Genomic DNA, 27,600 nt, shown 5'->3' on the forward strand with positions numbered 1-27,600 from the left:
CCATTCTATGTCCCAGACCCTCAGAACCAACCAAGATATTTATCACCTTTATCTTTGTCACCCAACAACAACACCCATGGCTCCACCATGGTGCAAGCCTTTATGATCTTAGCATTTATTGAAAAAGAACTCGTAGGCCTTGACAAGTGAAATATCACCAATAAACAGAAGAATAGAAGGGTTAATCCAAGAGATGAATGAAAAAGCAAATCTATTCTCCAAAGATAATAGTATTAAGTAGAGTCCAAAAACTGGAACTGCATGTAGTATTTATGAATCACAGGTTATAAGCAGTATACTGATATGATACTACGGATAGAGAGAGAGAGAGAGGAAAAGCCTCAATACCTAGGATATTTATTAGACAAAGAAAGAAAAGATTTTATGCTCCCCATCCCTTACACCAAGACAACATGTGGTAAAGGAAATCATTTTAAAAGAAAGGCTCAAATGTCAAAGCTTTCTGCTTGCTATTTTATGCTACTAAAGGTGGAGACTCAAGATAGAAACTTTTTCAAACTTTATTTTTATTTCTGAAATTATTTAGGAAATACCTTGACAATCCTTTTTGGTTGTGAAAGACGAAGTTGCCATGATCTGAAAGCTTATTATTTTTTTCTGTATGCAAAAGGAACATGTTTTTTTTTTTTCCTGGCAGCTCCAGAAAGAAGTTGAAGGAACCCCAGAAAAACGGAGTGGTAGGAGGCATGGTATCTGAAAACAGGGAGGAACAAACTCCGGAAACTGGAGGCTGTAAAATGGGAGATGGTGTGGTAAGTACTTGTTTGTTTGGCATGAACAACATCCCCTCTCTCTTCTATCTGTTAACCTCTCTGCCACAGCACATGATCCTAATGGTGTCCGTTAGAAAGATTCTTTCATTCTCTCTAGCCCTCCCCGCTATGCTGCTGCTGCTGCTCCTAGTATTATTACTACTGCCAGTAATATACACACACACCACACCAACACGAACCATAGTGGCAAACAAGTCGCCCAAACTGAAATTTGATGTACAAACAACATTACACTTAATTCCTGGTAACTAGTTGATACTCAAATGCCTCCAGATGCTTCCCCTGTTACCCTCCCCCCAATTTCTTAATGGCCACATATATTTTTAAAACAAGATTCCAATCTAAATTGCACACGGTATCTTACTGTCCTGCTGCAAGCAAGTAACCTGAATGAAGGGTGACGTATTTTCATCAATGAATATTCTGTTCCTCCCAACCTTTTTCTCTAACCATGTCATCACCTGCTGATGGCTCTTGGTGTATATGCATGTTAAAAGGCGTCTCTCCATTTTTTTTTTTCGTTTAACATTTGTCTTTTTCCAGGTTCTGTCCAAAAGTCTGGACAAAAGTCTAACTGAGTATGCTGATTTTTCTTTAGAGAAACAGCTCTAAAGACTTTTTGTGAGTCATCAGAAAGCTCCTTCTCCCAGATCCCTTATATTTTTATTTTTGATCTTGTCTAATTCAAGAAATTATCTTGACATTTTGTTAGAAAACATACTGTTGGGGCACCTGGGTAGCTCAGTCAGTTAAGCATCTGACTCTTGGTTTTGGCTCAGGCCATGATCTCATAGTTCATGGGTTTAAGCCCTGCGTCGCACTCTGCACTGACAGTGTGGAACTTGCTTGGGATTCTCTCTCTCTCTCTGTCTCTGTTCTCTCTCCCTTTCCCCGCACCCCCCTCAAAAATAAATAAATATTTTTTAAAAAAAAGAAAAGGAAAGGAAAGACACTGTTTTCCTGGGATGCCAAAAAATGAATTTCAGCTTTATTTGCCAATTGAAGAACCAGGAGAACATGCCTAAATTTCCTTTTACAGATCCCTGAGACTGGGGGACTCTTATCTCTGCATGAAGCTCTCAGTGAAATCTACAGCAGTTCCAAGCACAGAGGAGAGTGTGATAAGAGACTTGGGTCTTACATCTCCAGCATATGCATGTCAATCAAAATCAAAACAAAAGAAAAATTCCTAATAATTTTAACATTTGGTATAAAAAATCGCAAATGGAAAATGCTATGCCTACCTAACTTAGCCAATAATGGTGATTAGACTATGAACTGTAAATGGTTCCATTCATTAATTATTGTTCTCGAAGCCTCATAAAATAAAATTATTTTAATGGAAATCATATCTTCCCTGAATGTAACTTCTTTCTTCAGACACAATACTGTATTTTGTCACTTTCAATACCAGTTAAAAAGTATAATTTTCATAAAGAACATAATTCTTAATATGGAATAAGGCATAAAGTCTGTTAAAATGTTTATCACCTCATGAATTACAGATATATTCTTGCAATGGTCTCCTTGCCTCCATTCTTTCATAAACCTACTCTCTCCCTAATGAATCTTTTAAATACACCAGTTTCCACATTTTATGATATTGCAGAAAAATATCCAATAACTTGTCACTGCTTATAGAATCAAACTTAAATTTAACATTTGGGGACTTTAGTCCTTTTCATCTCACCTCTTCTCTCCAGTCTCACTTTTCCCAATTCCTACCCAAATGTCTGAATTCTCACTGGGACAGGACACTTTCCCACATGCACAGACAGGTATACCTAGAAAATAGTGACCTTTAAACTTCAAGGCTTCTTGCTTGTGCAGGCCCCTCAAAGGGCCTGACCTACCTTTGTTTTCATAATTTTATTTATTTGTTTTTCCTAAAGAGAGACCTTCACAAAAAAATTTGAACTTCTCTTGACGGTATGTTAAATACATTAACTCCATTGTCTAGTTTTCACAGAGTACCCCCAGATTTTCACGCCCTTTTCCTTCTGCTTTTTACTCTAAACATTTACATCTCTTCTTCAAGGTTCAAATCAACTCTTTTTTCCTTCACAAGACATCTCACAGCTACTAGGAACTTCGGGCACTATTGTTTTATATTTCTCATTTTTTTCTCACATTTGAAAATCATGTGTTATCATCTTGTTTATTTATTTATTTATCTTCTTACTTTTATTTTAGATACAGAGAGAGAGCGTGAATGAGCATGGGGGGGGGGAGGGAGAGAGAATCTCAAGCAGACTCCACACTCATTGCGGAGCCCAACATGGGGCTTGATCCCACAACTCTGGGATCATGACCTGAGCTGAAATCAAGAGTTGGACACTCAACCGACTGAGCCATCCAGGCACCCCAATTATCATCTTGCTTTTATATGCTCTTGTAAGCCATCTGAAATACATCTGGAACATGGATAGTATATGTACATACATATCTACACACATAGGTTAATAAGTTTCACAACTCTGACTAGGAATTTTGCCTATGCTATGCACTTTGTTATTTTGTTCTATTGCCTTTTTTGTTCTCTAGACAATATATATAGATATTGTATTCTAGCCAGGTAATAGATAAGCATTTTCAAAGCTAGTGCTAAATAATCCACATGATATTTGATATGCCATGAACATTCATTTATTCACAAACCATTTAGTATGGGCCAGCTATGTTTTAGGTACTATACTAGGTATAGTTTAATAATGACTACGAATAATGAACAGATACAAATCAATGTATTAAGTGCTATCATGAGGGAATCACATTTTTATTTAAGGAGCACTGGACTGTGTCTCCTAGTCAGATAAGGATAGAAGGGAGCCATTCAATGGGATTACATAGGAAGTATCATGGAATCCATGTTTTCCACAATTTGGGGTTGTTTTGTTTTGTTTTCATTTTGAACCCCATCTAAGAGGTATTCCTTTTGTGAACTGATTAAGAAGTATCTCCCTTCCCTACTCTAAGGAGCACAGGGGCCCTGACCCTGAAGGAAAAAAAGAAATGGCTTATTGACAGAAGGCTGCTACAGAGAAAAGGCAGCCACAAACTTCTGCTCACAGAGAAGGAGAGTTGTTTTATCCCAATGTTAACAAATACAGTGGGGGAAAAGAGATAACTAGACTGATTGATTTTATACTTTTGTTTGCTTGTTTGGTTTGATTTTTGTTTTCGTGGAGACAGGCCATTTAAAATTTGCTAGCAGTATTTTGGCTTCTGATGGTGAAGACATCAATTTAACTGTAGAGCAATTTTTTTTTTTTTGAGAATTCAGTAAGAGGGCCTTTTAAGTCTCACAAATGTAAGGCAAATATCCACCCATGGTTCTTGGTGAAAAGTGTGGTAGCACTACAATCAGAACACAGATACTGTAGATTTAAGTATTAAGTATTCTGTTTAGTAAAAATGTTTGGCAAGATCTACATCATTATTAACAGGAAGAATATACATTCCATTCAGAGGATATAACCAACTATCTAGTCATATCAGGGGTATGATACATCTAGATATTTCCAAGTTTTCTCCTTTAGGAACGACTGTCCCACTAGTATCTCTTGGCATTGTTCCCATTCTGAAATTTCATGTGAAGAAATACTTGGAGGAAAGACACACATCTCTGTGTAGTCTGAATCTACACTTCAATTCTGCAAAGACAATGTGCTGGGTCACAGATAAATAGGTTGAAGTGGGGAAAAAAAGAAGTCTTCATTTAGGGCTGGAATAGTTAATTGGGAGCCTGCACTCAAAATCATGGAGACTTTTGGACATTCTTGTCAATGAGACTTAGGTTGGGCTGCTACTTGTAAAAACCTGCCAAGAAGTAGGCCCATATCCAGAGGTTGGTTTGGGGCCACTGATCCTTAGAAAACTTCTAGTGGGAGTCTAATTCCTGTCTTCACTGTACTTCTGTTGACTCTACACGCTCAGACCATTTTGATTAAACACTGGCTTGAACTATGCTTCAGATTTTAGAAACTTAACAATCGGTCTAAAATCACAGAGTAAATTTTTATAAGGACTGAAGAAGAATTGGGAAAGACAACAACAAAAGGATGATACTCTGAAGTGCTCTGAAATATGTAAATTTCAGAAAAAATTATGGCTGATAGAGACGACAAGTGACCCCCAAGACAGATGTGTAGGACATAAAAGCATTTCTGAGGGATCCAATAAGAGGGGCTTGGACTTCCCCAATTTGCAGGATGAAATCCCCAGATCATAGTTTGACTCTTAATGGAAGACTGACTTGTTTGGAGTCATAGGTTAGGATATACGATAGCATATCAATTTTCCAATAATTGACCTAGTCCTCTTCTTATTAATAAAAAGGATCATAAATAAAAAAGTAAGATGATTTATGCTTATCTTATGTGGTGTTTAATTTTACATGTCAACTTAACTGGACCATGGTGCCTATATACTTAATCAAATGTTATTTTCAATGTTTCTGTGAGGCTGTTTTTGGATGAGATTAACATTGGAATCAGTGGACTTTGAGTAGAGCAGATTGCTCTCCATAATGCAGGTGGCCCCCACCCAATCAGGTGGCCTTAACAGAAGAAAGAATGACCTCCCCTAAGCAAGAAGGAATTCTGTCAGCAGACTGCTCTCTGGGTTTAAACTGAAATACTGGCTCTTCCCAGGGTCTCCAGCCTGTTGGTATACCCTGAAGATTTTAGATTTTCCAGCTTTTACATGAGTCATGAGTTAGTTCCTCAAAAAAAAAAAAAATCTCTATTTGTACACATCCTATTTTTTTTTTTCCTCTGAGGAATCCTGAATAATATTCCCTACTTTGAAATTGTGGTAGTTATTAAACTTGCTACTAAATACTGAAGTTTAATGCAAAATATACATATTTCATATAGTGTCTCAACATAATTAGTGCCTCGTATAGCCATGTTATTTTATTATTGTGCATATATAATATTATTCTTTGAAGTTGTCCATAGACTTTATCAGATTAAACAAAAATGTCCATGTCACAATAATCATTAATAACCTCTACTTTAAAGGCATCAGAAAACCTGAGGGGTCTAGACCCCAAAGAGAAAGAAGGAGCAGAAAAGTAAGCCTAACAACCTGAACCAACTTTTTTCATGCCTCATTTGCTAATTTTTAGACAGTTAAGAAAGAATATAAGAAACCAAGGATAGATAAATCGGCTGAAAAGCTGAGCATAGCTTCTATCATATGACACTAGAAAAAAAAAATATTTTTTCATTCAAAATAGGAAGAGCTCTCAGTTAGAGACACTGGCGGGCTACATCTTAGGAAGGAGATGACGATGAAGCAGAGGCAGACTCTCATGCTTATAAAGATTTTAACCCAATCCTCTGTCAGTTCAGACTTTGATTGAATTGTACTGATCTACCCTTGCTTTAGCTGTGCCACAGTATATATACCTTATATACTTCCTGGGGCAGAATGGTAGAAGGATGAATGGATGGATGGATGGGTGGATGGATGGATACAGAGATAATAGATAGATGATAGATAGATAGATAGATAGATAAGCTTTTTATACAAAACGTCTGTTATTCAGTTAAAAATGATCAAGTTTCCATACATCAGGCCAAGAGAAAAAAAAACAAAGTAGAAACCCATAGGTGACATGTAATTTGAGATTAATTATATAGAATTTAGGTAAACTATAATTAATATGTCCAAGAAGATAGATGATAAGGCGAAGTACTTCAGCATAGAAATTATAGAACTGACAAATACAGTATTGTGAAATGAGAACTCAGTATATGGGTTTAATAGCATATTATATGTGGAAGAAATGATCACTTAACTTCAAGATACATAAGTAGGAAATCTCAAGACTGATGCATAGGGACAAAAAAGATTAAAGATACAGAACTGAAATTTTGAGATACATGAGAACTGATGAAAGCAATGGAAGTACAGATAAAATTAAACCTAGGGACACAATAATAAAACTTTTAAAAAGCAAAGACAAAGAAAAATATTTAAAATAGCAAAGAAAAAAACACGTCCTTCAAGAGAGTAATGATAAAAGTGACAGCTAACTTCCCAACAAGAATGATGGAAGTGAGGAAATAATAGAATACCTTGAAAATGTTGAAAGAAAATAACAGCCAGGGTAAAATTCTTTACCTAATGAAAATATTCTTCAAAAGGTAAGAGAAAACAAGTATCTTCAGACAATAAGAGAAAAACACTGATATATTTTTCCTTGGCAGCCCCATAGTTGTTCTTCAAGCAGAAGAACATGCCATAGACAGAACAAAGAAAGGAAGAGGGTAATAAAGAAAAATGGAAATGGTAACTATGCTGTATATATAAAAGAACTTGGACTGTACAAAACAACAATAATGCTCTGTTTGATTTAACTGTATTCAGAACTAAAATGCATTGAAATAATAATATAATAAAAGGGAACAGATAAGTGAAGTTAATGTATATGAAGATTGTAGCATCATCTGAGAAGCACTGTAAGTGTATTTATATTGGATTCTAATAAATTAAAGAAAATGTTATAATCTCTATGGTTATGGTATAGGGATAAAACATTTTTGAAGACACTGAGGAGGGCACCTGTTGGGATGAGCACTGGGTGTCGTATGGAAACCAACTTGACAATAAGTTATATTTAATATATTAAAACAAACAAACAAATAAATAAATAAATAAAATTTCCTTGTAGCGGGGAAAAACATTTTTGAAGAACAAAATATCTAGCTAATTTTTAAAGCTAAGTAAAGAGAGAAAAATGAATATAGAACAGGTGAGAAAAACAGAAAACAAATAGATCATACATAGATATAAGCTTAACTCTATCAATGACTACTTTACATATAAACAACTACAACTGCAAGAAAAAGGTCATGCAGAATTAAAAACAAAGAGAACAAAACTATATCCTCTTCACAAAAACATAACTCAGCAAGCTTAAAAATAAAACTGATACAACATAAAACTACAAAAGTAATCTAATAACACTCTATTAATATTTGTCAAATTTAGGTTATAAAGCAAAAGTATTATTAGAGTTAAGGACAGATATTTCATGATGATATACATGTACATACACAATGAAGAATAAATATAAAAAATTGTACACATAAAATGACATAGATATAGGAAATCTTTTCCAATAAAATTTCCCAATAAAAAAGGAGAAAAAGAAAAATCCAAATAATATTGGGAAATTTTAGCACACTTCACTTGAACACTGATCATATTAATGAAAAAAATTTTTGAATGTGAAGAAATAGATATGTTCATGGTTTGAAAAACTGAACATTTAAAACAAAAAGTAAATTTTCTCAAATTGACCAATGGATTCATTACAATTCCAATAAAAATTCTGGCAGATTTTTTTAAAGTGTATATGTGTATGTTAGTGGTGGAAGAGGGGTTGTGTCAACACACTGATTTTAAAATTTATATAGGGGCTCAAAAGAGCAAAGGTGAGCTTAAAAAAGACCAAAATTGGAGGCATGTTTGAAGAAGATAAACATACATACCAAATACCAAAATGTATTCTAAAACAGTAGTAATTAACAAAATGTGGTAAGAACAGACAAATGGTCTGATGGAACAGAAGAAAATCCAAAGATTTGCTGCCTGAAACTGTCACTTGATTTTTTAAAATGTCACAATGTAGTGTAGTTGAGATAGAATAATCTTTTCAATAAACAATAGTGGATCAATTAGATCTGCACATGGAAACAAACGACTTAACCCATACTTCCTACTGTACAAAAAAAAAATCAATCCCATATGGATTGTGAAGCTAAAAGTTAGAAAGAAAACAAACAAAAAAAATTTTTTTTTGGAAATTTCTTCATGACCTTGAGATAGGGAAGGACATTAAAGCACTAAGTATGAGGAACAACAATGACAACAAAAAGGTTTAAATTTAATGGTATTTAAATTAAGACCTGTTCTTTCAACAAAAGATGCCATAAAGAAATAAAAAATATCCACGAAGCATAAATATTTATATCTTTAACAAAGTATTCATGTATATCCATCCCCTCCTCCCAGTCCTTTAAATCAACATGAGAAATGTAGACATCTCAATTGACTATTGGGAAAAAGTCTTGAACTTCACAAAAAAGGATATTTATACTGACAAGAAAAATGTGAGAGGGTACTAAATAACATACTTAAAAGTTCATACGCATACACACAAATTTGGAACAGTCTCAACAACAGTAATCATAAAGGATAAGCAAATTAAAATTGCAGTGAGATATACAAATACCCACCAAATAGCTAAAATTAAAAAGACAGATAATATGAGGTATTGACAGTAATATGGAGCAACTGAACTGTCAGATAATTGCTACTGGGAGCATAAATGGGTATTTCTCTCCTGCCTATAGACATGACAGAAATATATCACCAATAAGCATGTACAAGAATACTCATATTAATAATCATAATAACAAATGTATAATGGCTAAATAAGCTATACAGCAATGAGAGTGTACAAACATTCACAAACATGGGTTAAGCTTACAATTACAAAGTTGAGTTAAAGAAGCCAGACACAAAAGAATGCATACAGTATGATTCCATTGATATAAAGTTCTAAGAAAGCCAGAGTTAATATATGGTATTTGAAGTCAGAATACAGGTTATATTTGGGGATGGGGAGAGTAGCTATGTATTAGTGGTAGAGAAGGAGCATGGTCAGGGTAGTGGTAACCTGGGTATGTTCATTTTGTAACAACTCCTACAGCTGTACGTGTTTCATCTACTTATGTATAAGCCTGTTATACCTAAAAGCTCACACACATACACACAAAATTTGAACAGCCTACACACAGTAAATAGTCAAGAAATGTTATCATTACTGGAGGTGAGCATTTGAGGCACTAATTCCCTACTCTCAAGCCTGTGAAAATCAACAGTGATGGCCTGAGCCACGGTGAGCGCAGAAAGACACAAGAGGCAATACGCAAGTTCCCAACAGAAAAAGATGGCAAATGAGTAACAGACTAGAAATAGAGTGTGTCTGGAGTCATGGAGACTGTTTCATTCCTCAACTCCATGTTTGTTGAGCTGCAACACCCTTAATTCCATCTCAGTGGAGCGGAATATGTTGCTATGTTCTGACAGAGCATTCTGGAAACATAGACATTTTGCCACATTGCCCTTTTCAGTTCCCTCCTTTATCATGGAGGAGAAAAAACAAAACAAACAAAAATACACCTTTTATGTATTTTCTGAGATTTGGGGGTACTTTTGAATATCAAAACTGTGTACAATTTTCGTGTGGGGATATCTATAGCTGGAAGGTCAACAGTACTTAAAGATATCAAAATAATGTGTGTCTTGAAAAAGATGGAGGTAATCCCCACCTTGCCCTTGCTCCACGGTTTTCCATGGCTCCACAAGAAGGGATATACAGGTGAATGGAGCAGATAGAGGATATAGGATAGTCTGGTTAGCTTGGGGTTTAGAAGCCTGTAATGTAATGACAGAGGGAGTCAGGGTGAAACCAACACTTCAGCAGCCTTTGATGCTCATTGATGATCATTCATTCTGCATCCATTTAAGGGATACCACTCCATGACTACATATGGCCAGGTAGGCAAGGAGACCTCCTCTTCCCCTATCCCTCCTTCCTTTCTCCAACATTTAAGGAAGAAGCTCTTAGAAAAAAAAAAAAAAAGCTCTTGCTTTGTCCCCAAGTTCAAATTGTTTTTCCAACTGATGAGAATCCTATCAGGGATGATGCTTCAGCAACTGTCTAATATTTTGCTCTCTATTAAGAAAAAATTATATTGAGGGGCACCTGGGTGGCTCAGTCAGTTAAGTGTCCGACTTTCGCTCAGGTCATGATCTCATGGTTTGTGGATTCGGGCCCTGTGTCAGGCTCTGTGTTGACCATTTGGATCCTGGAGCCTGCTCCGGATTCTATGTCTCCCTCTTTCTCTGACCTTCCCCTGCTTGTCTCTGTCTTTCTCAAAAATAAATAAACATTAAAAAAAATTTTAAAGAAAAAATTATATTGATAAATCTGAGGTCTACTATACTTTCTCTCCATTTAGAGGTTGCTGTGTGATATGTGTCTGCTACGTTTAGGACCATATTACATTTATTCAGTAGCTATATCTTATAGTCTTCTGAATTCAGGCATCATTGGGCATTTAACTCTGGACATGAAAAACGATCTTGAATCAGCTATTGATGAATTCTTTCAACGCGGTCACTCTTTCTCTCATTTTTTTTCACTTTGTCTCTTTTTTAATGTTAATTTTTCTAAGAAGAAAAATCTTTCCAAGCTGTATCTCTACATTACAGAGGACACATATGCCATCTGGATATTGTCCCTCTACTCCCCCTCTCTCCTTAATCTGCTACTTCCCAAATTCTGTTTTCCTCTCCTTATACTGATTTTGCATTACAAAAACCTAGCAAACCATCTGGCAAGAGCATAATCTTCTTTGGAAAGAGGGCAACAAACTAAGAGTGCAAAGGCCAGAACTCTCTTTAGCATATAAAGAAAGAAGACATTTTTGGAACTCTAATACATTAATAATTTTTGTTCAGTGACTCTTTCCTTCTCTTAAGGATTTCTGGTCCCTGAAAAGAGATGAACAATATTTCAATATGCTACCACACTCGATATTTAGGAATTATTCTCTTGAAAAACTTCCCTTTATCTTAAGGGAGGATAAAGCAATCTTTGCTTCTCCTAGAAGAGAAGGTCTAGCATTTTCCCATAAACACTAAATTCCTAAAAAAAGAAAAACAAAATTCTCCCTGTTTTCTGTTAATGTTGGTTAGTTGAGCAGTGGTTGTTGGGGGTAGGAGTTTGTAGTAGTTTGAAGCTGCCCTCTCTTAAGCCCTCAGAGCAATAGTTTGCCTAATTCATGGTAATTCCTTGAACTTAGAATTAGAGTAGTTGAAGTCTTTTTTCTGTTTAGTGTGTTGGCTGTGATTATAGGACAAGAAAAACTTCATTTAAAGCCCTGTTAGAAGGGATGAATGAGTGGTTCTAGTGGGAAGACATGTAGTGGGAAGAGGTCAGGGCTATCGCTAAACATTTTATAATGCGCAAGACAGACCACATAGAGTTTTTCAGCCCAAATATCATTATTTGAGATTGAAAAACTCTGGGTTAGAACATACCTCTATATTTACCATCTACAGTGAAATTCAAAGTTAACAACAGATACTTCATGAGAATCTGGTAGTCCTATAAATTCCCTATCTATTGGCCAAGATGATTATTCCTAAGACACAATTAGCATTTTTATATGGCTCTATAAGGGTGGCATGTTTATTACTCCAAAATTTCCAGTAGCGGATTCCATTGACTTCCTCCAGATGTAATCACTGACTTCCAACGTCATCATTTATATCTCCAAACGCAGCCCATTTTATTTTATTTTATTTTATTTTTTTAATTTTTTTTAACGTTTATTTATTTTTGAGACAGAGAGAGACAGAGCATGAACAGGGGAGGGGCAGAGAGAGAGGGAGACACAGAATCTGAAACAGGCTCCAGGCTCTGAGCTGTCAGCACAGAGCCCGACGCGGGGCTCAAACTCACAGACTGTGAGATCATGACCTGAGCCGAAGTCGGACGCTCAACCGACCGAGCCACCCAGGCGCCCCTAGCCCATTTTAGTTCAATAAAAATGAATTGCTAAAATTCCACTCATCTCTCTTCAATGAGATTGACTTCCCCAATTTTGACAAGTCACCAGATTTTGATGATAATCTCAGCAATCAGATGGAAAATCTGAAAGGAGAATAATCCAATAACTGGATCCCATTCACACTCTTCAGAGGTGCCATCAAACCAGCTTAGTTTATTGTTTCACTAGAAACAAGTAACTGCAAAACTATGTAACTACCAGGCCAGGTGGTAAAGCAACCTAGAGGTCAAACAAGCAAATTGACATAACACTTTAAAATATGCTATTTTGTCAGGGTGAATGACAGTTCTGTTATGTGCATAAAATCACAGATTTATCTGAATGCTAAGTTACTTGTCAAGGAGTCATTTTACCATTCTTTTTTTTTTTCTCTGCCTTGTGTCATGCAAGATTCCTTGAAGCAACTAAAAAAACAGCCATAATCCATTTGATTTTCTGCCTTCCCATGAGAAAAATTTTGACAGATGATAAATAGCAACTGCTGACAATCATCAATGCGAAGCTATCATGCTTTTACATTAAATACAAAAACAGAGTTGTAAAGTCACAAGGGATAGGACTTTTGACACATAAGAGACAAATATATAATCCTCAGAACTAAATCACTGTTGGGATCTAAGCAAGTGCAACAAAGCACAGCTGCTTTTAGAATCTCACAAAGTCAAACTAAAGCTAACTTTGATATCTGGAACGTAATGCATGTTCCAACCCATGTGCCATGCTCTTATCCAGAAGCTTGGGTTAAACTTGCAAATGTTTAACCAAATGTGTTGCAGAAAGGAAATAGCCATTTTATCATACTGTCTCTTTTAATTAAGGCCAAAAAGTAGACTAGAAAACAAATAAAAATACCATAAAACCTAGTTAATTAGAATAGAAGGGCAATTCTGAGCAAAAGGGGTTTGAATATCAGATGTCTGTATCTCATTAAACCTATACGACAGCTCTGCATGTATGAACCTTCAAAGAAAAGCAATAAATTGTCCAGATTACTTGTCAATATGAGGAAGTCATCTGCAAAGGTTACATCCTTTATAGTCTAAGCTGCTCCCTCTTCTGCTGTTGACAAGTAATCAGAGTAGTTCAAGGATCATTCTTTCACTTATGGCTTACTTGTGGCTATTTAGTGACATTCACTTCAAGTTATCTAACCAATTTAGCAACCTAAAGTACCCCTGGGACCCAATTTCCACCTCAAATTATATATATTTTTTTATTTTGGATTAAATGACTAATTTTAATGGGGAAATCTTATCTAATAGGCTAGGGAATAGCACTTATTTCAAATTTCATGCTATTCTAAATGATCCTGGTAACAAATTAAAAAGGTTTTATAGCACACTGTTTATTTACCTAATTAGTAATACACTGGCCTTTTGGCTTTTATCTAAGCTTGTTTTTCTCTATTTGGCCTAATTTCCCATGGGAGAATAAAGGTGAGATAGAGAGGGTTAGAGAGATCATTCTTTATTCTCCAATCTCCTTCCTTTCTTCCTCCTTCTACTTACACACACACACACACACACACACACACACACACACACACAGATTTGTAGCTCTATATAGGTTACAATGCTTAGCAGAGTCTCCAACACTGAAAAAGTGTGAGTGGAGCCACATTTTCAAAAAACACTTCCATGTTTTTTTTAACATTTTCTATATCTATGAGATTTTTCTACATTCATTCTACATATCAATATTTCTAATTGTGTATTTTGGTAAACTAATCATAGCCTCCAAAATCAACCATTTATAAAGGGATAGGTTACACCTATTAAGAGCACACTTAAATGAAAGGAGTACCTATATGAAGGTTGGCAGAAGTGATAATGGTGATGAGAACAGAGAGCCCATTATGCATTTTACATATATGGTTGTATTTCATTTTTATAATAAAACTATTGGGGAGAAAATACTACTAAAATTTACAGACTTTAAGTAAGTTATTCAATTTTACATATTTAGAAATTATCAAAGCTAAACTTGAATGTTTTAAAATATTTTTTTAGTGTTTATATATTTTTGAGAGAGAGAGAAAGAGTGTGTGAGCAGGAGAGGGGCAAAGAGAGAGAGAGGGAGACACAGAATCTGAAGCAGGCTCCTCTGAGCTGTCAGCACAGAGCCTGATGCAGGGCTTGAACTCACAAATTGTGAGATCATGACCTGAGCCGAAGTCAGACACTTAACCCACTGAGCCACCTGGGTGCCCCTTGAATTCTTTTTTTCTTTCTTTCTTTTCTTTTTTTTTTTTTTTTTTTTTTTTCTAACTTTTGGTCATTGATTCCATTCAGTGCCTCTCATAGAAATGCTTAAGTTTAATTACTTTTATGTCTTTCTTTTTCTTTTTTTTTTTTAATGTTTATTTTTGTGTGTGTGTGAGAGAGAAAGCACACACAAGCGTCAGGGGCAGAGAGAGAGGGACAGAGGATCAAAAGCAAGCCTGCGCTGGCGGCAGAGAGCCTGACAAAGGGCTTGAGCTCACTCACCTCAAGATCATAACCTGAACCAAAGTCAGATGCTTAACCAACTGAGCCACCCAGGTGCCCCTATTTTTCTTATTTGTAAAAAAAGTTTTACAATACCTTTCTTCAAAAGAATATAAACTTTCAAAGTTATATAATGTTATGTAACACTAATGAAGAATGATGGCTTCAGTAGTACTGAAGTTTTAAATTCTTTCTTTTTCTTTATCTTTTTACTAAATAATAATTATTGATTATTACATTTACAAGCTTAGTCTTTGATGAAGATATACATGATAAATAATTTTTTTTTGTTTTTTCACACTAGCTAATTATAAGTTTGAGAAATTATTCTCTCAAACTTTGGAATCTGAGATGGTGAAAACAATTAAGTAAAATTTCAGTATGTTTTATCAATAAGTGGGATAAAAACATTGAGAAGTATGAACCTCTATGGTTATTTCACGTGAATGGAAATGCCTGGGATTAATACTACCTTGAAGTAGACGATAAGATCCTAAGGAAGTTAAAGACATTGAAAGTCTAGATAATACACATTTACAAAGGAAGTACTTATTTGTATTCAAATGTAAATAGAAAAACATACAATGGCTTTCATATTAAACTATTAACTTTTAAGTAAAATGAAACATGTGGTTTGTATAATGTCAGCAGAAGTAATATCCAATATTGATTATAGTTTTTTTTCTCATTAAAGTTGAATAGATGCTGTTACTAATAAAGTTGCGTACTTTTTGGCCAAAAATACTCAGAAATAGAGTAGATGAATGAATCCCTCCTAGAATACATTTTTGGATCATTTACTTACCAAGTGCATCATGTAGTAGAGGAGCAGTGTTTTCTTCTTGCTGCAGATCAAACAGAAGACCCTTAAGTGAAAGATACCAGTATTTTCAAGAGTTAGTTTTTTATCCTCATCTGACCTTCATTGAATGTACTTGAGAAGGGCTATCAGAGTGAAGACTTTGTTTTCAAAGTACCGTCTGTCATAACACCTCTTTGCCAGCCTGATCTTTATAAACTAACTTATATAAACGCAGGAATACTATGATACCTGGATGACTGTCTCAGAGACAGAAGCATGAATAACTCTAGACCATGTCAGCCTCCAGGGATATAAAGTATCTTAGCCTATTTAGGCTGCTATCATGAAAATACCTTAGACTGGGTGGCTTAAACAACAAACAGTTCTAGAGGCTGGGCAGTCTACAACCAAGACAGCAGCTGATTCGGTGTCTGCTGAATGCTTGCATCCTGGTTGTTAGACTGTTGTCTTTTTGCTGTACCCTCACAAGGCAGAAAAGTAAAGGAGCTCTCTAGGGCCTCTTTTATAAGAGCACTAGCCTCACTCATGAAGGTTCCACCCTCCCAAAAACCCCACCTCCAAATACCATCACAAAATATGAATTGGGGGAGACAAGTACTCAATCTGCAGCATATGGTAAGGTACTTAACTTCTCCTTTCACAATCTCACTCTTAAGAGGGAACATCTAATAAGAAATCTAAAATCAGAAAATAAAACTTGTGTAATTGGGCCATATCAAGTAAGTTTTCTTATCACCTCTTACCCTAACTCAGAATTAGGACAAAGGCTCTTTCCTCCTTTTGCATTTCAGTGGGGGTGGGCTTCATTTCCTCATAGGGAAAACATCTTAATATCCCATGGTTATATTAAGGGCTTTTGCCATTTTAATTTTATTTGTCTAACAGAATGATATCTAAAATTATAGGAGACAGATCAAATTATGGCAATTTATCACCCAGTTATAGAAAATTTAAAAGACAATAATCCTATCTAGCCAAACTACAATGCAAGATAAATGATGTCCCAGTACTAGAATATTTCACTAGATTTTATGTTCTTGCAACGTAGGAAAAGTGAACTTGAGATAATCAATGGTCCCTTAGTAGAGATCACAACACCTGTTATATCCTATTCTTTCTTTAAGCATATTCCCTGGTGGCTATGAGAGGGGGGAAATGGGACCAGTTAATTTGACTAGTTCTGTGTACTCTTAAGCATAAGGTCAAAGGTTGAGTCCTAAACAGACTGGTTAACTTCAAACGAAGAAGACATCTGTTCTTCAGTCACATATTATGCCTCCAATAATCCTGGCCAGCTGTCTCAGAAACATTTCAATCACAATAGGGATCAGTTGAGACTGTATAGATAGTTTATTGGTTCAGAGCAAACTTATCACCACTGTAGGTAAAAGAGATCAAGTCAACACTCTACTTACCGATGATCTGTTAGCAATATTAATGCAGAAAAATCCTCACTGATTTTAAAACATTAAAATTGGTTTTGTTTACACAACGTCCCCCAAACGCATCTATTCAATGAATGAAAATCAGCTACAATATTTAACACTGTGTGTGGGACAAACAGTATTCCGGTGTTTTGTATTTTCCAGCTGTCATAACGACAAAGCCTCCCTCTTTTGTCTTACGGCATTTGTTTTCAGTTGCATTCAACATTTGGATCGAATTGGCATTTGAAAAACCTAGGAAATGTTTATTTATTCCTTTGCCAAGGAAAAAGGCAGGTCATTCACTTGGTGACAGATGGACTACAAAAGAATCAGAGTTCAGTGACTCACCCAGAGAGACGGTCTATCGGCAAAAGCATGACCTGGGTCTCTAAAACACAAAATTTTTATTGTGCCCCAAACTCATTGTAAACCATTCGTTATTTAAGCACATTTCGAACTTGGGATATTAAATTATCCCTGAAGTCTCATTGTTTTAAGAGAGATTCTGAAGAGATTCTGACAACTAATCACAGTCAGAAGAGAAAGACATTATAAACCTAGAGTTATTGCTAATACATCTAGTCCTTGTTGTCTCCCATAGTGTTATCTGTGGTTGTCTTTTCAAAAGTATTGAACAAATGATACCAAACAAATCACAAAGGGTTTCAAATTTGTTTTGCATTCTCATCAGACAGTCGTAAGCTAAGTAAACCAAAGCTGAGTTCAAATCTTATTCTCTTCCTCTAAGGGGACCAAAAAGACAGGCAAAACTCCTAACTTCATTCTAAAGTTAATTCATTAACTTCATTCTAAAGTTAGAAACTCTGTGTGTGTGTGTGTGTGTGTGTGTGTGTGTGTGTGTGAGAGAGAGAGAGAAACAGAGAGAGACAGAGAGAGCAATAGAGAGAAAGAGAAAAAGTAAGTACTATAGCCCTGTGCTGCAGAAAATTCTAAGAATTTGTGTTGAATCTCCTAGAAACAAGGGAAAATTTAATCTAGATTATGGAGGCTACCTAGTAAATCGATTAGCAATTAAAAAAAAAAAAAACTACATTATTTTCAACTCACACACCCAGTATCAGGAACATATCTAAACGTTAGTATTTTTGGATCTGATTTCTGGTTCTCTTTAAATATAAAGTCAACCCCCTTGATCATTTTGTTGAGTGTGATAGGATTCTTCTTATCTGCTACCAATATATTTTTAAGCACCAGAAATTTATTAGACTGTTTTACAATTTTTGTCCATAGATCATTTAACTCATATTTGGGTGGTTTGTTAAATGCAACCATTTTCAAATAAATCTGGCTAAGTGCTTATATGGCCTTAACTGCACCAGGTAATTCTAATGGCTGTTAGCACTACCTGCTTTTTATGGCTTTCTGGGCAAAAAGACAAAGAAGGGCATTCAAATTTCAAATGGCAAAGCATTTAAAAAAAAAAAAGCATTTCCTCATGTTCATGAAATACCATCTTTTGACATAAATGTTTCGGTCAGGCTGTGGAACAGGTTAAGAGGGTGTCTGGAGAAAGGAGAAATATAATGTAAGCTCAATATTTAGTTACTTTTTGCAGTAATATGACTCTGAATTTCCTCATAAATACCAGATCTTTGAGGAGGGCAACTAAAATGTCAGCCTCAACAAAAAGAACAATTATTAATATAGAAATTACCAACAATGTATATTTTAGAATAAAAATTTAAGCCTCATAATTTAAAGATGTTCATGTATTTATTAATTTAGTAAACAAACATTTATTTGGCATTGAGGTTTAAAAAGATTAGTCCTATACCAGAAGGGCAATGGATGAGAGAAAAGGCTGCCTCTGTCCCCTTGTGTTAAGAGAAACCTGAGATTAATCCTCATTCTAAAGCCAAATATTCTCCCTTATGCATGGAATTCATTCTACTCTTTCACTAACTCAATGAGGACTGACCCCATCCCTTTCCACATATACACCCTTCAGTCTACATACTACTTTTGATGGAAGTTTTTACCCTTCTGATTTGCCCTTGGGGTTTCTTTTAATCGAAATATTGTAAGACATGGGAGCCATGTGATGAAATTTACTCCTGCTTCCATATATCCCCTATCAACAATCTTGTAATGAAGAGTGGCATGGCTCTCCAATTCATTTTAGACCAGATTATGTTTCCCGTGAGGGCAGGCACTACTGCACCTCCTTCATCATTGTGTTCCAGAGCCTGGAATACTGTAGGTGCTAAATGAATATTTGTTAAAGAAATAAATGAATGAACTCTTAAAACTAATGAAGTGACAGGACACACTTATGCCAAGATCAAATAGTTTATCTGATTTTGTAGGGATTGTTATCCTGCTCATCCTCTTCCAATCTTGCCTTTCTCTTTTCCCAAAGCACTTGTTCAAGGCTGTTTAGAACCCTTCTCATGATTTGACTTATGTAACTGTTATTTATGAGTCTATTTTCCTGATTAGGCTGTGATTCCTTGAGGGCAATGAACACAGCTTCCTTCCTCTATTTATACAGCTGGTACCTAGGAGAATGCCTCTCGTGGGGTAATGCTCAATAAATATTAGAAGGAATTGTTCTGACTGGTGTATACATGTATATTACAGTTGACTGAATTGAGGTCCTTGTTTATAAGGAACACAAGAATACCTAGGTATAATGCTAGGCATTTTCCACATATTATTTCATTAAACATGAAAACAACTCTTTTAAGTAGGTCTCATTAAACTTGGTGCAGCTTTGGAAACTCAGATTCAGAGAGGTAAAGCAATTTGACTCAAGTTGAGTTAGCAGTGGCAGAATGCGAATTCAAATACATCTTTCCATCTCCAATGTCAATGCCCCTTCTACTATATTATACTTTCTCTGCATTTTCCCTCCAGATGCTTAGGACAGAACTAAACTAAAATTTTATTCTTTTATTTATTTATTTATTTATTTATTTATTTTCAACGTTTTTTAATTTATTTTTGGGACAGAGAGAGACAGAGCATGAACGGGGGAGGGGCAGAGAGAGAGGGAGACACAGAATCGGAAACAGGCTCCAGGCTCCGAGCCATCAGCCCAGAGCCCGACGCGGGGCTCGAACTCACAGACCACGAGATCGTGACCTGGCTGAAGTCGGACGCTTAACCGACTGCGCCACCCAGGCGCCCCAAAATTTTATTCTTTTAATATATAGACTATATCCTGTGTATTCAATTTACTGTTACTAATATTTCTTTCATAAAGTTTTACCAAGGGCTAAATTTATCATTGAATCAATTTTTGATGTCATTAGTATTGATACTATCTTCTTTAGCAAGTTGTATGTTTTTGTTTTTGTTGTTGTTGTTGTTGTTGTTGTTGTTTTGTCTGATTGACTCTTTTAATCAGAAAGTGTTTCCTAATTTATATTTCTTCCTTTTCAATTTCAGGTCATTATCAATCCAGCCTTTCCTTGCTGTTACTAATAAACCTCTTGGGGTTCACCCCCTAGTCATCTTTTTCAAGGCCACATTTGCTAAGATGGATAATCATTCCTCATGAATAATGCTCTGTCCTTTAAAATTTTAAGTTTGTTTGGTTGCGTTCCATCCTACCTCTGTAATTTCAGTAATGTTCATTCAAGAGAATAATACAGTGATGAGACATGTACCTAGCATACTATTCCAAACATGGTTTAATTTTCATTATGACCTGCCAAAATAACTTGGTTGATTTGGAATCCATGCTGTGACCATAGTCACTTTCTCTTTCTTAAATGTTTCTAAACAGATTTTATGACTCTATTTTTACCAACATATTTTATAGTGAGAATTTTAATATATTAATACACTTGCACAATCATTTTCCCCTGTCATTTTCTCAAGCCAGGGCCTATATTGTACATTAATTTTGATTCTGGCCTCTATGATTGTTTTCATCCCTGTACTCATTACAGTTATATGGGATCATAATAGTCATTTTGAATCCCATAAACCGATTATACAAAACATGATTATGTTTGCTCTGCTCCTCAGTATTTTCTAATTCTTAGCTAAAAATCTGTGTTATAAACAGATTTAGATGTTCTGAAAAAATACCTTACCTAAGGTCATTTCTACAATACTAAAAAGATATTTACACAAACACTTGAGTACTCAACTAATCTCCATGTATATTATGTAATTTTTAAAATCCATTTTCTTTATGTTTGATATGCTTTTTTACTTTTAATTATTATTATTTTTTTATTTTTTTTTATTTTTGGGACAGAGAGAGACAGAGCATGAACGGGGGAGGGTCAGAGAGAGAGGGAGACACAGAATCGGAAACAGGCTCCAGGCTCCGAGCCATCAGCCCAGAGCCTGACGCGGGGCTCGAACCCACGGACCGCGAGATCGTGACCTGGCTGAAGTCGGACGCTTAACCGACTGCGCCACCCAGGCGCCCCTTAATTATTTTTTTTTAACGGAATCTCTATGCCCAATGTGGGGCTTGAACTTACAACCCCAAGATCAGGAGTCACATGCTCTACTGACTGAGTCAGTCAAGTTTGATATACTTTTTTAAAACACAAAGAAATTTCTTTGAATTTAATCTTTTGTCCTCTATTGTACTTTTGCTTTTAAATGTACTACAGTCACGTTATTTTTTCATATAGCTGTCTGTCTATACCTGCACTGTCCAATATAGTTGCATGTGGCTTATAAATTCAAGTTGATTGGAGATAAGATGGCAGTGTAGGAGGATCATGGCTCACCTCGTCCTGCTGATCACTTAGATTCCACCCACATCTGCCTAAATAACCCAGAGAACCGCCAGAAGACTAGCAGAACGGACTCTCTGGAGCCAAACATAGACGAGAGGCCCACGGAAGAGGGTACGAAGGGAGGAGAGGCGGTGTGCACTACACGGACTGGCGGGAGGGAGCCGGGGTGGTGGAGGAGCAGCCAGCCCGCCCGGCAAGGCAGAGCCCCCGAGTCAGACTTGCAAAAGTGGAGGGACCGGACTCCGTGATTTCTGACAGTCAGTAGGACTTAACATCTGGAATGTTAAAAGTCAAAAGCTGTGCTCAGAGAGTGGGAGGGCAAGAGGACACCAGGAGGGAGAGGTGTTGAGCCCCGGAAGACAGGGCTCAGCTCAGCGGGGAACAAAGGCGCTGGGAAGCACCATCTCCCTCTCCCATTCCCCAGCCGAAATCCCAAAGGGAACCAGTTTCTGTCACCGAACTTGCTTGCACCGCGCAAACACCCAACGCTGTGCTTCTATGGATCCATCCCTCCAACGGGTCTACCTGACTCCCTGAGTGCTGCAGGGCCCCTCCCACAGGGGACCACCAATGGCAAAGCGAGCTAAGCCTGCCCCTCCCACCCCTGTGCACATTGTGGATCCACCCTGGCTAATACAGCAGATCTCATCAAAGCAGCACCACAAGCCTGGCAGTGTGCAAGTAGCCCAGACAGGGGCCACACCAATCCACAGTGAACCTTGCACCTGGGAGAAGTGAAGGTAAGGTACACACCAGTCTGACTGTGGCCCCAGCAGTGGGCTGGGGACAGATATCAGGTCTGACTGCGGCCCCACCCACCAACACAAGTTACTCCAGATAGCACAAGGGAAGTGCCCTGCAGTTCCCTGCCACCCCAGGGACTATCGAAAATGACAAAACGGAAGAATTCTCCTCAAAAGAAATTCCAGGAAGTAGCGACAGCTAACGAATTGATCAAAAATGATTTAAGCAATATACGGAACAAGAATTTAGAATAATAGTCATAAAATTACTCGCTGGGCTTGAAAAAAGTATAGAGGACAGCAGAGAACCTATTGCTACAGAGATCAAGGGACTAAGAAACAGTCAGGAGGGGCTAAAAATGCTACAAATGAGGTGCAAAATAAAATGGAGGTGACCACAGCTCGGATTGAAGAGGCAGAGGAGAGAATAGGTGAATTAGAAGATAAAATTATGGAAAAAGAGGAAGCTGAGAAAAAGAGAGAGAAAAAAATCCAGGAGTATGAGGGGAGAATTAGAGAACTAAGTGATGCAATCAAATGGAACAATATCTGTATACTAGGAATTCCAGAAGAGGAAGAATGAGAGAAAGGGGTTGAAAGTGTACTTGAACAAATCATAGCTGAGAACTTCCCTGATCTGGGGAAGGAAACAGGCATTGAAATCCAAGAGGCACAGAGAACTCCCTTCAGATGTAACCTCAAGCGATCTTCTGCATGACATTATCATAGTGAAACTGGCAAAATACAAGGATAAAGAGCAAATTCTGAAAGCAGCTAGGGATAAACATGTTCTACCATACAAAGGGAGACTGATAAGACTAGTGGTAGATCTATCTACTGAAACTTCCCAGGCCAGAATGGAATGGCAGGAAATCTTCAATGTGATGAACAGAAAAAATATGTACCCGAGAATCCTTTATCCATCAAGTCTGTCATTTAGAATAGAAGGAGAGATAAAGGTCTTCCCAAACAAACAAAAACTGAAAGAATTCATCACTACTAAACCAGCCCTACAAGAGATCCTAAGGGGATCCTGTGAGACAAAGTACCAGAGACATCGCTACAAGCATGAAACCTACGGACATCACAATGACTCTAAACCCATATCTTTCTATAATAACACTGAATGTAAATGGACTAAATGCGCCAACCAAAAGACATAGCGTATCAGAATGGATAAAAAAACAAGACCCATCTATTTGCTGTCTACAAGAGACTCATTTTAGACCCGAGGACACCTTCAGATTGAGAGTGAGGGGATGGAGAACTATTTATCATGCCACTGGAAGTCAAAAGAAAGCTGGAGTAGCCATACTTATATCAGACAAACTAGACTTTAAATTAAAGGCTGTAACAAGAGATGAAGAAGGGCATTATATAATAATCACAGGGTCTATCCATCAGGAAGAGCTAACAATTATACATGTCTATGCGCCGAATACGGGAGCCCCCAAATATATAAAACAATTAATCACAAACATAAGCAACCTTATTGATAAGAATGTGGTAATTGCAGGGGACTTTAACACTCCACTTACAGAAATGGATAGATCATCTAGACACACGGTCAATAAAGAAACAAGGGCCCTGAAGGATACATTGGATCAGATGGACTTGACAGATATATTTAGAACTCTGCATCCCAAAGCAACAGAATATACTTTCTTCTTGAGTGCACATGGAACATTCTCCAAGATAGATCACATACTGGGTCACAAAACAGCCCTTCATAAGTATACAAGAATTAAAATCATACCATGCATACTTTCAGACCACAATGCTATGAAGCTTGAAATCAACCATGGGAAAAAGTCTGGAAAACCTCCAAAAGCATGGAGGTTAAAGAACACCCTACCAAAGAATGAATGCGTCAACCAGGCAATTGGAAAATAAATTTAAAAATATATGGAAACAAATGAAAATGAAAATACACCAATCCAAATGCTTTGGGATGCAGCGAAGGCAGTCCTGAGAGGAAAATACATTGCAATCCAGGCCTATCTCAAGAAACAAGAAAAATCCCAAATACAAAATCTAACAGCACACCTAGAGGAAACAGAAGCAGAACAGCAAAGACAGCTTAAACCCAGCAGAATGAGAGAAATCCTAAAGATCAGAACAGAAATAAACAATATAGAATTGAAAAAAAACTGTAGAGCAGATCAATGAAACCAAGAGTTGGTTTTTGGAAAAATAAACAAAATTGATAAACCTCTAGCCAGGCTTCTCAAAAAGAAAAGGGAGATGACCCAAATAGATAAAATCATGAATGAAAATGGAATTATTACAACCAATCCCTCAGAAATACAAGCAATTATCAGGGGATACTATGAAAAATTATATGCCAACAAACTGGACAACTTGGAAGAAATGGACAAATTCCTAAGCACCCACACACTTCCAAAACTCAATCAGGAGGAAATAGAAAGCTTGAACAGACCCATAACCAGTGAAGAAATTGATTCAATCATCAAAAATCTCCCAACAAATAAGAGTCCAGGACCAGATGGCTTCCCAGCAGAGTTCTACCAGACGTTTAAAGCAGAGATAATACCAATCCTTCTCAAGCTATTCCAAAAAATAGAAAGGGAGGAAAATTTCCAGACTCATTCTATGAAGCCAGCATTACTTTGATTCCTAAACCAGACAGAGACCCAGTAAAAAAAGAGAACTACAAGCCAATATCGCTGATGAATATGGATGCAAAAATTCTCAATAAGATACTAGCAAATCGAATTCAACAGCATATAAAAAGAATTATTCACCATGATCAAGTGGGATTCATTCCTGGGATGCAGGGCTGGTTCAACATTCGCAAATCAATCAACGTGATACATCACATTAATAAAAGAAAAGATAAGAACCATATGATCCTGTCACTCGATGCAGAAAACACATTTGACAAAATTCAGCATCCTTTCTTAATAAAAACCCTCGAGAAAGTTGGGATAGAAGGAACATACCTAAACATCATAAAAGCCATTTATGAAAAGCCCACAGCTAATATCATCCTCAATGGGGAAAAACTGAGAGCTTTTTCCCTGAGATCAGGAACACGACAGGGATGTCCACTCTCACCACTGTTAACATAGTCTTGGAAGTTCTAGAATCAGCAATCAGACAACAAAAGGAAATCAAAGGCATTAAAATTGGCAAAGATGAAGTCAAGCTTTTGCTTTTTGCAGATGACATGATATTATACATGGAAAATCCGATAGACGCCACCAAAAGTCTGCTAGAACTGATACATGAATTCATCAAAGTCGCAGGATACAAAATGTACAGAAATCAGTTGCATTCTTATACCCTAAAAATGAAGCAACAGAAAGACAAATAAAGAAACCGATCCTATACACAATTGCACCAAGAAGCATAAAATACCTAGGAATAAACCTAGCCAAAGATGTAAAGGATTTGTATGCTGAAAACTATAGAAAGCTTATGAAGGAAATTGAAGAAGATATAAAGAAATGGAAAAACATTCTGTGCTCATGGATTGGAAGAATAAATATTGTCAAAATGTCAATACTACCCAAAGCTATCTACACATTCAATGCAGTCCCAATCAAAATTGCACCAGGATTCTTCTCGAAACTAGAATAAGCAATCCTAAAATTCATATGGAACCACAAAAGGCCCTGAATAGCCAAAGTAATTTTGAAGAAGACCAAAGCAGGAGGCATCACAATCCCAGACTTTAGCCTCTACTACAAAGCTGTCATCATCAAGACAGCATGGTATTGGCACAAAAACACACATAGACAAATGGAATAGAATAGAAACCCCAGAATTAGACCCACAAAAGTATGGCCAACTAATCTTTGACAAAGCAGGAAAGAATATCCAATGGAAAAAAGACAGTCTCTTTAACAAATGGTGCTGGGAGAACTGGACAGCAACATGCAGAAGGATGAAACTAGACCACTTTCTCACACCATTCACAAAAATAAACTCAAAATGGATAAAGGACCTGAATGTGAGGCAGGAAACCATCAAAACCCTAGAGGAGAAAGCAGAGAAAAACCTCTCTGACCTGAGCCGCAGCAATTTCTTACTTGACACATCCCCAAAGGCAAGGGAATTAAAAGCAAAAGTGAATTACTGGGACCTTATGAAGATAAAAAGCTTCTGCACAGCAAAGGAAACAATCAACAAAACTAAAAGGCAACCAACGGAATGGGAAAAGATATTTGCAAATGACATATCGGACAAAGGGCTAGTATCCAAAATCTATAAAGAGCTCACCAAACTCCACACCCGAAAAACAAATAACCCAGTGAAGAAATGGGCAGAAAACATGAATAGACACTTCTCTACAGAAGACATCTGGATGGCCAACAGGCACATGAAAGATGCTCAACGTCGCTCCTCATAAGGGAAATACAAATCACAACCACACTCAGATACCACGTCACTCCAGTCAGTGGCCAAAATGAACAAATCAGGAGACTACAGATGCTGGCGTGGATGTGGAGAAACGGGAACCCTCTTGCACTGTTGGTGGGAATGCAAACTGGTGCAGCCGCTCTGGAAAACAGTTTGGAGGTTCCTCAAAAAATTAAAAATAGATCTACCCTATGACCCAGCAGTAGCACTGCTCGGAATTTACCCAAGGATACAGGAGTACTGATGCATAGGAGCACTTGTACCCCAGTGTTTATAGCAGCACCTTCAACAATAGCCAAATTCTGGAAAGAGCCTAAATGGTCATCAACTGATGAATAGATAAAGAAATTGTGGTTTATGTACACAATGGAATACTATGTGGCAATGAGAAAGAATGAAATATGGCCTTTTGTAGCTACGTGGATGGAACTGGAGAGTGTTATGCTAAGTGAAATAAGTCATACAGAGAAAGACAGATACCATGTTTTCACTCTTATGTGGATCCTGAGAAACTTAACAGAAGACCCTGAAGGAGGGGAAGGAAAAAAAAAAAA

The 27,600-nt window shown here is 36.8% G+C and overlaps 1 long non-coding RNA gene across 1 annotated transcript in view; it reads right to left on the reverse strand.

Annotated features, from left to right (window-relative positions):
• Window positions 1-541: 541 nt before the first annotated feature.
• LOC125912467 (uncharacterized) overlaps window positions 542-27,600 on the reverse strand; it is a 67,816-nt gene continuing 40,757 nt past the window's right edge. The window contains exons 3-4 of the long non-coding RNA XR_007454752.1: window positions 15,746-15,806; window positions 542-751 (exon numbers count right to left, since the gene is read on the reverse strand). This is a non-coding gene — a long non-coding RNA (uncharacterized LOC125912467). The remainder of the gene's footprint in view (window positions 752-15,745; window positions 15,807-27,600) is intronic.

The sequence above is a fragment of the Panthera uncia genome, assembly GCF_023721935.1.
Source record: "Panthera uncia isolate 11264 chromosome C1 unlocalized genomic scaffold, Puncia_PCG_1.0 HiC_scaffold_4, whole genome shotgun sequence".
Lineage (NCBI taxonomy): Eukaryota > Metazoa > Chordata > Mammalia > Carnivora > Felidae > Panthera > Panthera uncia.